Source organism: Pan troglodytes, chromosome 18, assembly GCF_028858775.2.
Source record: "Pan troglodytes isolate AG18354 chromosome 18, NHGRI_mPanTro3-v2.0_pri, whole genome shotgun sequence".
Lineage (NCBI taxonomy): Eukaryota > Metazoa > Chordata > Mammalia > Primates > Hominidae > Pan > Pan troglodytes.
The window spans coordinates 94,403,236-94,416,624 of NC_072416.2; positions in this window are offsets into that span (position 1 = coordinate 94,403,236).

Sequence of the window (13,389 nt, forward strand, 5' to 3'; positions counted from 1 at the left end):
GGCTCAAGGAAGCAAGAATTTTCTTTTGATTGGATGTTTTCAAGAAATAGGATAATTCTGTAATTGTATATCTGAACAAATTTTATTTAGGAGGTGAGAGAAATTGAACTAAAGTTATAATTGGTTAAAATACAATACTCATGTCAGTCAGGAAAGGGGAATGAATATTTGAGGAGTTTCGAGTTTACACTGTGATCTTTTTTTGTCTGTGTTCAGAAATGAATAGAGTGGCCTTCTTTTTGTGTGGTTTTATTTCTCAGTCTACGGAGTGACCTTGTTTAATGTTGTTGATATGTACAAATCTTTATGTTCAACAGAAGATCACTACAGCTCAGCTGTTATTGTAAGTTCAGGTACTAGCAACACCAAAGTCTAGACGACATCACCAGCAAACTGCCAACTGTTGGCCAGTGTCAGAAATGGAAGCAGAGGGGGAGGAGCCAAGATGGCCGAATAGGAACAGCTCCGGTCTACAGCTCCCAGCGTGAGCGACGCAGAAGACGGGTGATTTCTGCATTTCCATCTGAGGTACCTGGTTCATCTCACTAGGGAGTGCCAGACAGTGGGCGCAGGCCAGTGGGTGCGTGCATCGTGCACGAGCCGAAGCAGGGTGAGGCATTGCCTCACCTGGGAAGCGCAAGGGGTCAGGGAGTTCCCTTTCCGAGTCAAAGAAAGGGGTGACGGACGCACCTGGAAAACTCGGGTCACTCCCACCCGAATATTGCGCGTTTCAGACCGGCTTAAAAAACGGCGCACCACGAGACTATATCCCACACCTGGCTCGGAGGGTCCTACGCCCTCGGAATCTCGCTGATTGCTAGCACAGCAGTCTGAGATCAAACTGCAAGGCGGCAGCGAGGCTGGGGGAGGGGCACCGGCCATTGCCCAGGCTTGCTTAGGTAAACAAAGCAGCCAGGAAGCTCGAACTGGGTGGAGCCCACCACAGCTCAAGGAGGCCTGCCTGCCTCTGTAGGCTCCACCTCTGGGGGCAGGGCACAACAAACAAAAAGACAGCAGTAACCTCTGCAGACTTAAATGTCCCTGTCTGACAGCTTTGAAGAGAGCAGTGGTTCTCCCAGCACGCAGCTGGAGATCTGAGAACGGGCAGACTGCCTCCTCAAGTGGGTCCCTAACCCCTGACCCCCGAGCAGCCTAACTGGGAGGCACCCCCCAGCAGGGGCACACTGACACCTCACAGGGCAGGGTATTCCAACAGACCTGCAGCTGAGGGTCCTGTCTGTTAGAAGGAAAACTAACAAACAGAAAGGACATCCACACCGAAAACCCATCTGTACATCACCATCATCAAAGACCAAAAGTAGATAAAACCACAAAGATGGGGAGAAAACAGAACAGAAAAACAGGAAACTCTAAAATGCAGAGCGCCTCTCCTCCTCCAAAGGAACGCAGTTCCTCACCAGCAACGGAACAAAGCTGGATGGAGAATGATTTTGACGAGCTGAGAGAAGAAGGCTTCAGACGATCAAATTACTCTGAGCTACGGGAGGACATTCAAACCAAAGGCAAAGAAGTTGAAAACTTTGAAAAAAATTTAGAAGAATGTATAACTAGAATAATCAATACAGAGAAGTGCTTAAAGGAGCTGATGGAGCTGAAAACCAAGGCTCGAGAACTACGTGAAGAATGCAGAAGCCTCAGGAGCCGATGCGATCAACTGGAAGAAAGGGTATCAGCAATGGAAGATGAAATGAATGAAACGAAGCGAGAAGGGAAGTCTAGAGAAAAAAGAATAAAAAGAAATGAACAAAGCCTCCAAGAAATATGGGACTATGTGAAAAGACCAAATCTACGTCTGATTGGTGTACCTGAAAGTGATGCGGAGAATGAAACCAAGTTGGAAAACACTCTGCAGGATATTATCCAGGAGAACTTCCCCAATCTAGCAAGGCAGGCCAACGTTCAGATTCAGGAAATACAGAGAACGCCACAAAGATACTCCTCGAGAAGAGCAACTCCAAGACACATAATGTCAGATTCACCAAAGTTGAAATGAAGTAAAAAATGTTAAGGGCAGCCAGACAGAAAGGTCGGGTTACCCTCAAAGGGAAGCCCATCAGACTAACAGCGGATCTCTCGGCAGAAACCCTACAAGCCAGAAGAGAGTGGGGGCCAATATTCAACATTCTTAAAGAAAAGAATTTTCAACCCAGAATTTCATATCCAGCCAAACTAAGCTTCATAAGTGAAGGAGAAATAAAATCCTTTACAGACAAGCAAATGCTGAGAGATTTTGTCACCACCAGGCCTGCCCTAAAAGAGCTCCTGAAGGAAGCGCTAAATATGGAAAGGAACAACCAGTACCAGCCGCTGCAAAATCATGCCAAAATGTAAAGACCATCAAGACTAGGAAGAAACTGCATCAACTAATGAGCAAAATCACCAGCTAACATCATAATGACAGGATCAAATTCACACATAACAATATTAACTTTAAATGTAAATGGACTAAATTCTCCAATTAAAAGACACAGACTGGCAAGTTGGATAAAGAATCAAGACCCATCAGTGTGCTGTATTCAGGAAACCCATCTCACGTGCAGAGACACACATAGGCTCAAAATAAAAGGATGGAGGAAGATCTACCAAGCAAATGGAAAACAAAAAAAGGCAGGGGTTGCAATCCTAGTCTCTGATAAAACAGACTTTAAACCAACAAAGATCAAAAGAGACAAAGAAGGCCATTACATAATGGTAAAGGGATCAATTCAACAAGAGGAGCTAACTATCCTAAATATTTATGCACCCAATACAGGAGCACCCAGATTCATAAAGCAAGTCCTGAGTGACCTACAAAGAGACTTAGACTCCCACACATTAATAATGGGAGACTTTAACACCCCACTGTCAACATTAGACAGATCAACGAGACAGAAAGTCAACAAGGATACCCAGGAATTGAACTCAGCTCTGCACCAAGCGGACCTAATAGACATCTACAGAACTCTCCACCCTAAATCAACAGAATATACATTTTTTTCAGCACCACACCACACCTATTCCAAAATTGACCACATAGTTGGAAGTAAAGCTCTCCTCAGCAAATGTAAAAGAACAGAAATTATAACAAACTATCTCTCAGACCACAGTGCAATCAAACTAGAACTCAGGATTAAGAATCTCACTCAAAGCCGCTCAACTACATGGAAACTGAATAACCTGCTCCTGAATGACTGCTGGGTACATAACGAAATGAAGGCAGAAATAAAGATGTTCTTTGAAACCAACGAGAACAAAGACACAACATACCAGAATCTCTGGGACGCATTCAAAGCAGTGTGCAGAGGGAAATTTATAGCACTAAATGCCCACAAGAGAAAGCAGGAAAGATCTAAAATTGACACCCTAACATCACAATTAAAAGAACTAGAAAAGCAAGAGCAAACACATTCAAAAGTTAGCAGAAGGCAAGAAATAACTAAAATCAGAGCAGAACTGAAGGAAATAGAGACACAAAAAACCCTTCAAAAAATTAATGAATCCAGGAGCTGGTTTTTTGAAAGGATCAACAAAATTGATAGACCGCTAGCAAGACTAATAAAGAAAAAAAGAGAGAAGAATCAAATAGACGCAATAAAAAATGATAAAGGGGATATCACCACCGATCCCACAGAAATACAAACTACCATCAGAGAATACTACAAACACCTCTACGCAAATAAACTAGAAAACCTAGAAGAAATGGATACATTCCTCGACACCTACACTCTCCCAAGACTAAACCAGGAAGAAGTTGAATCTCTGAATAGACCAATAACAGGAGCTGAAATTGTGGCAATAATCAATAGTTTACCAACCAAAAAGAGTCCAGGACCAGATGGATTCACAGCCGAATTCTACCAGAGGTACAAGGAGGAACTGGTACCATTCCTTCTGAAACTATTCCAATCAATAGAAAAAGAGGGAATCCTCCCTAACTCATTTTATGAGGCCAGCATCATTCTGATACCAAAGCCTGGCAGAGACACAACCAAAAAAGAGAATTTTAGACCAATATCCTTGATGAACATTGATGCAAAAATCCTCAATAAAATACTGGCAAACCGAATCCAGCAGCACATCAAAAAGCTTATCCACCATGATCAAGTGGGCTTCATCCCTGGGATGCAAGGCTGGTTCAACATACGCAAATCAATAAATGTAATCCAGCATATAAACAGAGCCAAAGACAAAAACCACATGATTATCTCAATAGAAGCAGAAAAAGCCTTTGACAAAATTCAACAACCCTTCATGCTAAAAACTCTCAATAAATTAGGTATTGATGGGACATATTTCAAAATAATAAGAGCTATCTATGACAAACCCACAGCCAATATCATACTGAATGGGCAAAAACTGGAAGCATTCCCTTTGAAAACTGGCACAAGACAGGGATGCCCTCTCTCACCGCTCCTATTCAACATAGTGTTGGAAGTTCTGGCCAGGGCAATCAGGCAGGAGAAGGAAATAAAGGGTATTCAATTAGGAAAAGAGGAAGTCAAATTGTCCCTGTTTGCAGACGACATGATTGTTTATCTAGAAAACCCTATCGTCTCAGCCCAAAATCTCCTTAAGCTGATAAGCAACTTCAGCAAAGTCTCAGGATACAAAATCAATGTACAAAAATCACAAGCATTCTTATACACCAACAACAGACAAACAGAGAGCCAAATCATGAGTGAACTCCCATTCACAATTGCTTCAAAGAGAATAAAATACCTAGGAATCCAACTTACAAGGGATGTGAAGCACCTCTTCAAGGAGAACTACAAACCACTGCTCAAGGAAATAAAAGAGGATACAAACAAATGGAAGAACATTCCTTGCTCATGGGTAGGAAGAATCAATATCGTGAAAATGGCCATACTGCCCAAGGTAATTTACAGATTCAATGCCATCCCCATCAAGCTTCCAATGACTTTCTTCACAGAATTGGAAAAAACTACTTTAAAGTTCATATGGAACCAAAAGAGAGCCCGCATCGCCAAGTCAATCCTAAGCCAAAAGAACAAAGCTGGAGGCATCACACTACCTGACTTCAAACTATACTACAAGGCTACAGTAACCAAAGCAGCATGGTACTGGTACCAAAACAGAAATATAGATCAATGGAACAGAACAGAGCCCTCAGAAATAACACCGCTTACCTACAACTATCTGATCTTTGACAAACCTGAGAAAAACAAGCAATGGGGAAAGGATTCCCTATTTAATAAATGGTGCTGGGAAAACTGGCTAGCCATATGTAGAAAGCTGAAGCTGGATCCCTTCCTTACACCTTATACAAAAATCAATTCAAGATGGATTAAAGATTTAAACGTTAGACCTAAAACCATAAAAACCCTAGAAGAAAACCTGGGCATTACCATTCAGGACATAGGCGTGGGCAAGGACTTCATGTCTAAAACACCAAAAGCAATGGCAACAAAAGCCAAAATTGACAAATGGGATCTAATTAAACTGAAGAGCTTCTGCACAGCCAAAGAAACTACCATCAGAGTGACTAGGCAACCTACAACATGGGAGAAAATTTTTGCAACCTACTCATCTGACAAAGGGCTAATATCCAGAATCTACAGTGAACTCAAACAAATTTACAAGAAAAAAACAAACAACCCCATCAAAAAGTGGGCGAAGGACATGAACAGGCACTTCTCAAAAGAAGACATTTATGCAGCCAAAAAACACATGAAAAAATGCTCATCATCACTGGCCATCAGAGAAATGCAAATCAAAACCACTATGAGATATCATCTCACACCAGTTAGAATGGCAATCATTCAAAAGTCAGGAAACAACAGGTGCTGGAGAGGATGTGGAGAAATAGGAACACTTTTACACTGTTGGTGGGACTGTAAACTAGTTCAACCATTGTGGAAGTCAGTGTGGCGATTCCTCAGGGATCTAGAACTAGAAATACCATTTGACCCAGCCATCCCATTACTGGGTATATACCCAAATGACTATAAATCATGCTGCTATAAAGACACATGCACACGTATGTTTATTGCGGCATTATTCACAATAGCAAAGACTTGGAACCAACCCAAATGTCCAACAATGATACACTGGATTAAGAAAATGTGGCACATATACACCATGGAATACTATGCAGCCATAAAAAATGATGAGTTCATATCCTTTGTAGGGACATGGATGAAATTGGAAACCATCATTCTCAGTAAACTATCGCAAGAACAAAAAACCAAACACCGCATATTCTCACTCATAGGTGGGAATTGAACAATGAGATCACATGGACACAGGAAGGGGAATATCATACTCTGGGGACTGTGGTGGGGAGGGGGGAGGGGGGAGGGATAGCATTGGGAGATATACCTAATGCTAGATGACGAGTTAATGGGTGCAGCGCACCAGCATGGCACATGTATACATATGTAACTAACCTGCACAATGTGCACATGTACCCTAAAACTTAAAGTATAAAAAAAAAAAAAAAAGAAATGGAAGCAGAAAGAGCAGTTGGGGAGTATTCCAAGGACTGAATAAGGAAATGATGGTGACTTGAGCTAGGTAGGGAGAGAGCAGTAGAGATGGTCAGAAGTGGGAAGATTCTGGATCTATTCTGAAGGCAGGTAGAAGTGAAAAGCTTTGATAGAAATGAATAAATAATATAAAGATAATAAAGCAAATCAAAGAAATCAAACATTGATTCTTCAAAAAGATTGGTGAAATTGACAAACCTTTAACGAAATTTACCTAGGGAGAGAGACAAAGGGAGAGAGACAGAGAGAGGGATAGACAAAGAGAGAGAGAGAAGATTCAAATTAGTATAATCAGAAATAAAAGTGGGGACATTACTTTCAATTCTACATAAATAAAAAAGATTATAAGATTAGAGTACCATATACAAGTACATGCCACAAAATTGGATAACTTAAGTATAATAAACAGATTCCTAGAAATGTAAAACCTACCAAGATTAAAGCACAAAGAAATAGAAAATCTGAATGGACCTACAACTAGCAAAGAGATTTCATGAGTAATAAAAGATCTGCCAACAAAGTAAAGCCCTGGAACTCTCCCATTAGTGTCAGTGGTGAAGTTTGCCAAGTATGTAAAAAAGAACTAACAACAATCCTCTCAAATTTTTCCAAAAAATTGAAGACAAGGAATATTTTCTAACTTATTCAATGAGGCCAGCATTACCCTGAGACTCAAGCCAGACAAAGAGACTGCAAAAAAAACTATGAACCTATATCCTTTATGATCATTTATGCAAAATCCTCAACAAAATATTAGCAAACTTATTTCAGAAGCATATTAAAAAGATTATACAACATGACCAAGTGGGATTTTTTTCCTGGAATGCAGGAATGGTTCAACCTAGGAATATCTGTCTATGTAATGCACCACATTAACAGAACAAAGGAAAGAAAAAAACACGTGGTCACCTCAATTGATGCAGAAAAAAACATTTGATACAATTCAATATTTAATTCAGGATAAAAATACTCAACAAACCAGGAATAAAAGGAAACCACCTCAACATAATAAAAGCCATGTATGAAAAACTCACAGCTACATTATACTCATTGGTGACAGACTAAAAGCTTTTCTTCTAAGATCAGGAATAAGGAAAGGATGTCCATCCATATCCATGTTTGCCACTTCTGTTCGTAGTACTAGCAAAAGCAATTAGTTTAAAACATAACAAAAAAGAAAATAATAGGAATAAAGAAAATGCAATAAAAGTCATACAAATTGGAAACAAAGAATTTTTATATGTAAATATCCCTGTAAGTTCTACAAAAAACCCTGTTAGAACTAAAAAATGAATTCAACAAAATGTAAAGTTAAAATACAAAAATTGGTTGCATTTCTTTACATTAGCTATGAACCATCCAAAAAGGAAATTAAAAAACCAATTCTCTTGCAATAACATAAAAAAGAATAAAAGTCTTTAGGAATTAAGATGGTGAAAGACTTGTACAATAAAAAATAAAAAACATTTCTGAAATAAATTTTTAAAAATATAGGTAATGAAAAGATATTCCATGTTCATAGATCAGAAGACGTAATATTCTTAAGATGTCAGTATCACTCAAAGGGATCTACAGATTCAATATAATCCCTGTTAAAATACCAGTCACATTTTTTAGCTGAAATAGAAAGTAAGTTCATATTGAATCTCAAAGAACCCCAAATAGACAAAATAATTCTGAAAAAGAGGAACAAAGTTGGAGGACACACACACCCTGATTTCAAAACTTATTACAAAACTACAGTAAACAAAACAGTATGGTACTGCCAAAAAGACCAATGTATAGATCAGTGTAATAGATTACAGAGTCCAGAAATAAATCCTCACATATATGAAAAAGTGATTTTTTTTTTGGCAAAGGTACCAACACCATTCAATTGGTAAAATCCAGTATTTTCAATACATGCTGCTGGGAAAACTAGATATCAACTTGCAAAAGTATGAAGTTGGACCCTTACCTAACTTCATATTCAAAAACTAACTCAAAATCAATCCATAAACTAAATATAAGACCTAAAACTATAAAACTCTCAGAAGAAAATATAGGACAGAAACCTTATGATGCTGTGTCTGTCAATGATTTAATGGATGACACCAAAGACACAGGCAACAAAATAAAAAATAGACAAATCGGACTTTATGAGAGCTTTAAAATTTTTTGCATCCTAAAACACTATCAACAGAGTAAAAAGGCAACCCCAAGAAGGGGAGAAACTTCTTGCAAACTATATATCTGATAAGGGATTGATATCCACAATATAGGAGAGAACTTCTAACACTCAATAATAGACCAACAGCTCAATTCAAAAATAGACAAAATATTTTAATGGACATTTCTCCAAAGAAGACAAAATATTTTAATGGACATTTCTCCAATAAGCATGTGAAAAGATGTCCAACATCACCAACATTAGAGAAATGCAAATCAAAACAATGAGATACCACCTTTCATCCATTAGATTACTACCCAAAAATAATAAAAACCCAAAACAAAACCAAACAAAAAACCAATCCAGAAGTGAACAAGTGTTGGTGAGGATGTGGAAATCAGAACTCTTGTGCACTGTTAAGGAATGTAAAATGGCATAGCTACTGTGGAAGAGGAAAGCAATTCTTCAAAAAAATTAAAAATATAATTACCATATGATTCGGCAATTCCAGTTTTGGGTATATACTCAAAATAATTAAAAGCAAGATCTCAAAGAGATATTTGCACACTCGTGTTCATAGAAACATTATTCACAATAGCTAAAACCTGAAAGTAACCCAATTATTCATTGACTGATGAGTGGATCAGAAAAATGTGGTGAATGCATACAATGGAATGTTATTTAGTCATAACAAGGAAAGAAATTCTGACATGCACTACAAAGTGAATAAAACTTGAGGACATGGCCAGGTGCAGTTACTCACACCTGTAATCCTAGCACTTTGGGAGGCTGAGGTAGGTGGATCACCTGAGGTCAGGAGTTTGAGACCAACATGGCCAACATGGTGAAATCCTATCTCTACTAAAAATACAAAAATTAGCTGGGAGTGGTGGTGTGCATCTGTAATCCCAGCTACTCAGGAGGCTGAGGCAGGAGAATTGCTTGAACCTGGGAAGAGGAGATTGTAGTGACCTGAAATCGCTCGTGCCGCTGCACTCCAGCCTGGGCAATAGAGCAAAACTCTGTCCAAAGAGATAAGTAAATAAATGAAAATAAATAAAATAAAATAAAAAAACTTGAGGACATACTGCTCAGTGAAATAAGCCAGTCACAAAAAGAAGTAATGATATGATTAGACTTATCTGAGGTATAGTGAATAGCCTAAATCTTAGAGACAGAAAGTAGAATGGGAGATTCCTGGGCCTGAGGGAAGAAAGGAGTGGATAATTCTTGTGTAATAGGTACAGATGTCAGTTTTGTGAGATGAAAAGAGTTTTGGACATGGATGTTGGTGATGGTTGTGCAACAATATGAAAGCACTTAATACTCCTAAGTTGTGCACTTAAAATGGTTTCGATAATAATACATTTTATGTTATGTGTATTTTATCACAATAAAGAAAAAGTAGGGGAAAAAGCAAATAAGAAGAGGGCTTGATATACCACTGCTGGTTTAAAGATGTAAGGAGCCACATGAAAAGATATGACAGGTGGGCTTAAGGAGATGAAAGAAATCCTCAGCAGACAGGCAGTAATAAAACAAGGATCTCAGTCTTGTAGCCACAAGAAACTGAATTCTGCCAACCATCTAAATGAGAATAAGCCAGGAAGTAGATTCCCCCCCCCAGCCTCCAGATAGAGCCATCGTACCTTGTACTTTTATTACTACCTTTTGAGACCCTAAGCAGACAGCCATGCCATGCCATCCTAGACCTCCGACCTACAGAAACTAAGAGATAATAAATGAGTGTTGCAAGTCTCTAGGTTTGTGGTTGTTTGTTACATAGCAATAGAAAACTAATAGAAACTAAAATAAAACAAATGCCCTGGGTATCAATAGAAAACAAATGCACTGGCAGTTACTTTCTTTCAACACTCTAAAGATAACATTCCTTTTCCTTCTGGTTTCCATTGCATCTATTAAAGAGGTCTAATAATTATTCTTTGAAGGTGATTTATGCTTTTTTTCCAGCTGCTTTTAACATTTTTCTCTCTGGCACAGATTTTTGGCAGTTTGGCTAGGGTGTGCCTATGTGGGTTTTCTTTGTATTTGTTCTTTTGTGCTCACAGGGATCCTTGAAATATGGCTTTATATTCTTTTCAGTTTTGAAATTTATTAGACAGATTTTTCAAATATTTCTTCAGTTCCTGGAAATACTGTATGCCCCACAATGAGTTCTGAAAGGAGGCCAACATTATTTCAACAAACGATCAACAATATAATTGTTAAGAGGGAATGGGAAGTAGTGATAAAATAACTTACAACATCAGGCATACATAGCCATGAAATAAGATGGAACTATCAAGCCAGGCTCAGTGGCTCACACCTGTAATCTCAGCACTTTGAGAGGCTGAGGCAGGAGGATCGCTTAAGCCCAGGAGTTCCAGACCAGTCTGGGCAACATGGCAAAACCTCATCTCTACAAAAAATACAAAAATTAGCTGGGCATGGTGGCACATGCCTGTAGTCCCAGCTACTCAGAGGCTGAGATGAAAGGATCTCTTGAGCCTGGGAGGTTGAGGCTGCAGTGAGCCGTGATCATGCCACTGCATCCAGCCTGGGCAACACAGCGAGACCCCATCTCAAAAAAACGAAGAAAAGAAAAATGGAATTATTAAATTGTGCTACAAGACATGGGAATATTAATGCAATTGCACTTGATTTGGGTTGTAAAAATGGGTAGCGTTAATATAAATAATTCCTTATATCCTGGAGAGCAGGTTATCTTGGGTAATAAGAGATACCTGTGAATTTTAAGCAAGCAACTTGAGTTTTAGCTTAAAATATTCATATTTTGGCTCTTTAGGTAATTGAGCTTTTGTCAAGAAGTATGAAACATTTGAGATCATTAGCCTAGTCTGGGGAAAAAAATATATATATATACACACACATATATATAATGCAAAGACAATATAAATAAACATTTAACATGACAGAAAAAAATCACGTTATTTTAAAAATACATCACTGATTTCTGCCTACCCCCAGAGAAAAAATAGTAGGGTCTTTTACGAATCATACATTTTGTTCATCTATATTACTATAGTATACTGTTAATGTGATTATCTAAAAAAAATTATACTACTTGTCTTACAACAACCCACCTCATATCACCATAGCACTAACAATCTTCTCATAAATGAAAGCATAGTAGTGGGTACTGTTATTAACATGAGCTGACTAATACAATTTCACATTTCAAACGCAATTGTGGGTGCTGTGCTACTCCATATTATATTAGTAATTATTGTTCTCTAAAGGTTCTTAAAAGCAAATAAACAAATGCAAGGCAAAACATATGAAATGCAAGGCAAAACATACGAAATGCAAGGCAAATGCATTAAAAACTTTTGAGTGTTAATATATAGATTTTATTTTATCTTTTTAATTTCTTTTGCTTAACCAAATAGATTACGTAGTTTTGATTAACTGGCCATGAAATAGCTCTGCCTACATAGAATTTCCCATGAATAATTGGTTGTGGAGACTTTTGTGTGTGACCCAAATCCTCCCTCAAAATTGAAGTTTGCCCAGCTATTGGGAGTGTTGGCAAATCATGCCTCTCAGCTGATTCTCTCTAGAATTTATTCTCAGGAGATCTAATTAATAACTTGTCAAGCTGATGTCCATCCTTGGGGACAACTCGTATCTGAAGAATGGCCAGTGAAAGGTATTAAAACTCCATACTCCTGCCTCAATTTAGGGCAACTCTGAAGGGTCACCCCAGCTTCTCAGCTCCCCCTTGAGATTAGCTGAGGTATTTGTTGTGACTGCCTCACATCTCAACTCCCTTTATCCAATTCAGCTTTTTCGCCACAGTTGTTAGTTCCTAGGATTTTACCCAGTTAAATGTTCTCTACACAAATCTCTATCTCAAATCTGCTTTACAGGGAATGTGGCCTCAGTCAGGTTTTCATTAGGTTCTGGACATAACTCTCATTAGTCATTGATATGATTCGGCTGTGTCTCCGCCCGAATCTCACCTTGATTGTAATTATCCCCACATGTCAAAGATGGAGTCAGGTGGAGATAATTGAATCATAGGGGCGGTTTCCCCCTACAGTTGTCGTGGTAGCGAATAAGTCTCACGAGATCTGATGGTTTTAAAATGGGAGTTTCCCTACACAAGCTTTCTTCTCTGCTACCATTTAAGATGTGCCTTTGCTTCTTTTTTGCCTTCTGCCATGACTGTGAGGCCTCCCCAGCCATGTGGAATTGTGAGTTCATTAAACCTCTTTCCTTTATAAATTACCCGGTCTTGGGTATGACTTTATTAACAGCATGAGAACAAACTAGTACAGTCTGTTCTATAAGCCCAAGTTGGATCACAGAGTCCCGCTTTCTGTTTTTTTTTTTTCTAGCCCATATTTCTACTAAAACTTGACTCATATAGACTTAAAACAAAATAATTAAGCATGGCTAATATTTATTTAATATTTTATACGTGTCAGGTACTGTATTTTGTAACTTATCTTTTAATAATCTTTCCAAATCTCTAAAAGGAGAATTCTGCTCTTTTATAGAGAAAATAAGGATGGCTCTGAAAATGTTAGTATTAGGGGAAGTAGGGTGAGGGACATAGGGGGCACTTTCTGTAATTTGTGCATTTTACTATCAGTCTAAAATCAGGTCAAAATAAAAATTAAAAAAATGAGTAGTAGAAGCAGGTTGTTAAGATTTTCAGTGTGACTCTAGAATTTTTTTCTTTGTTGTTTGTTTTGGAGTGTAGTGGTA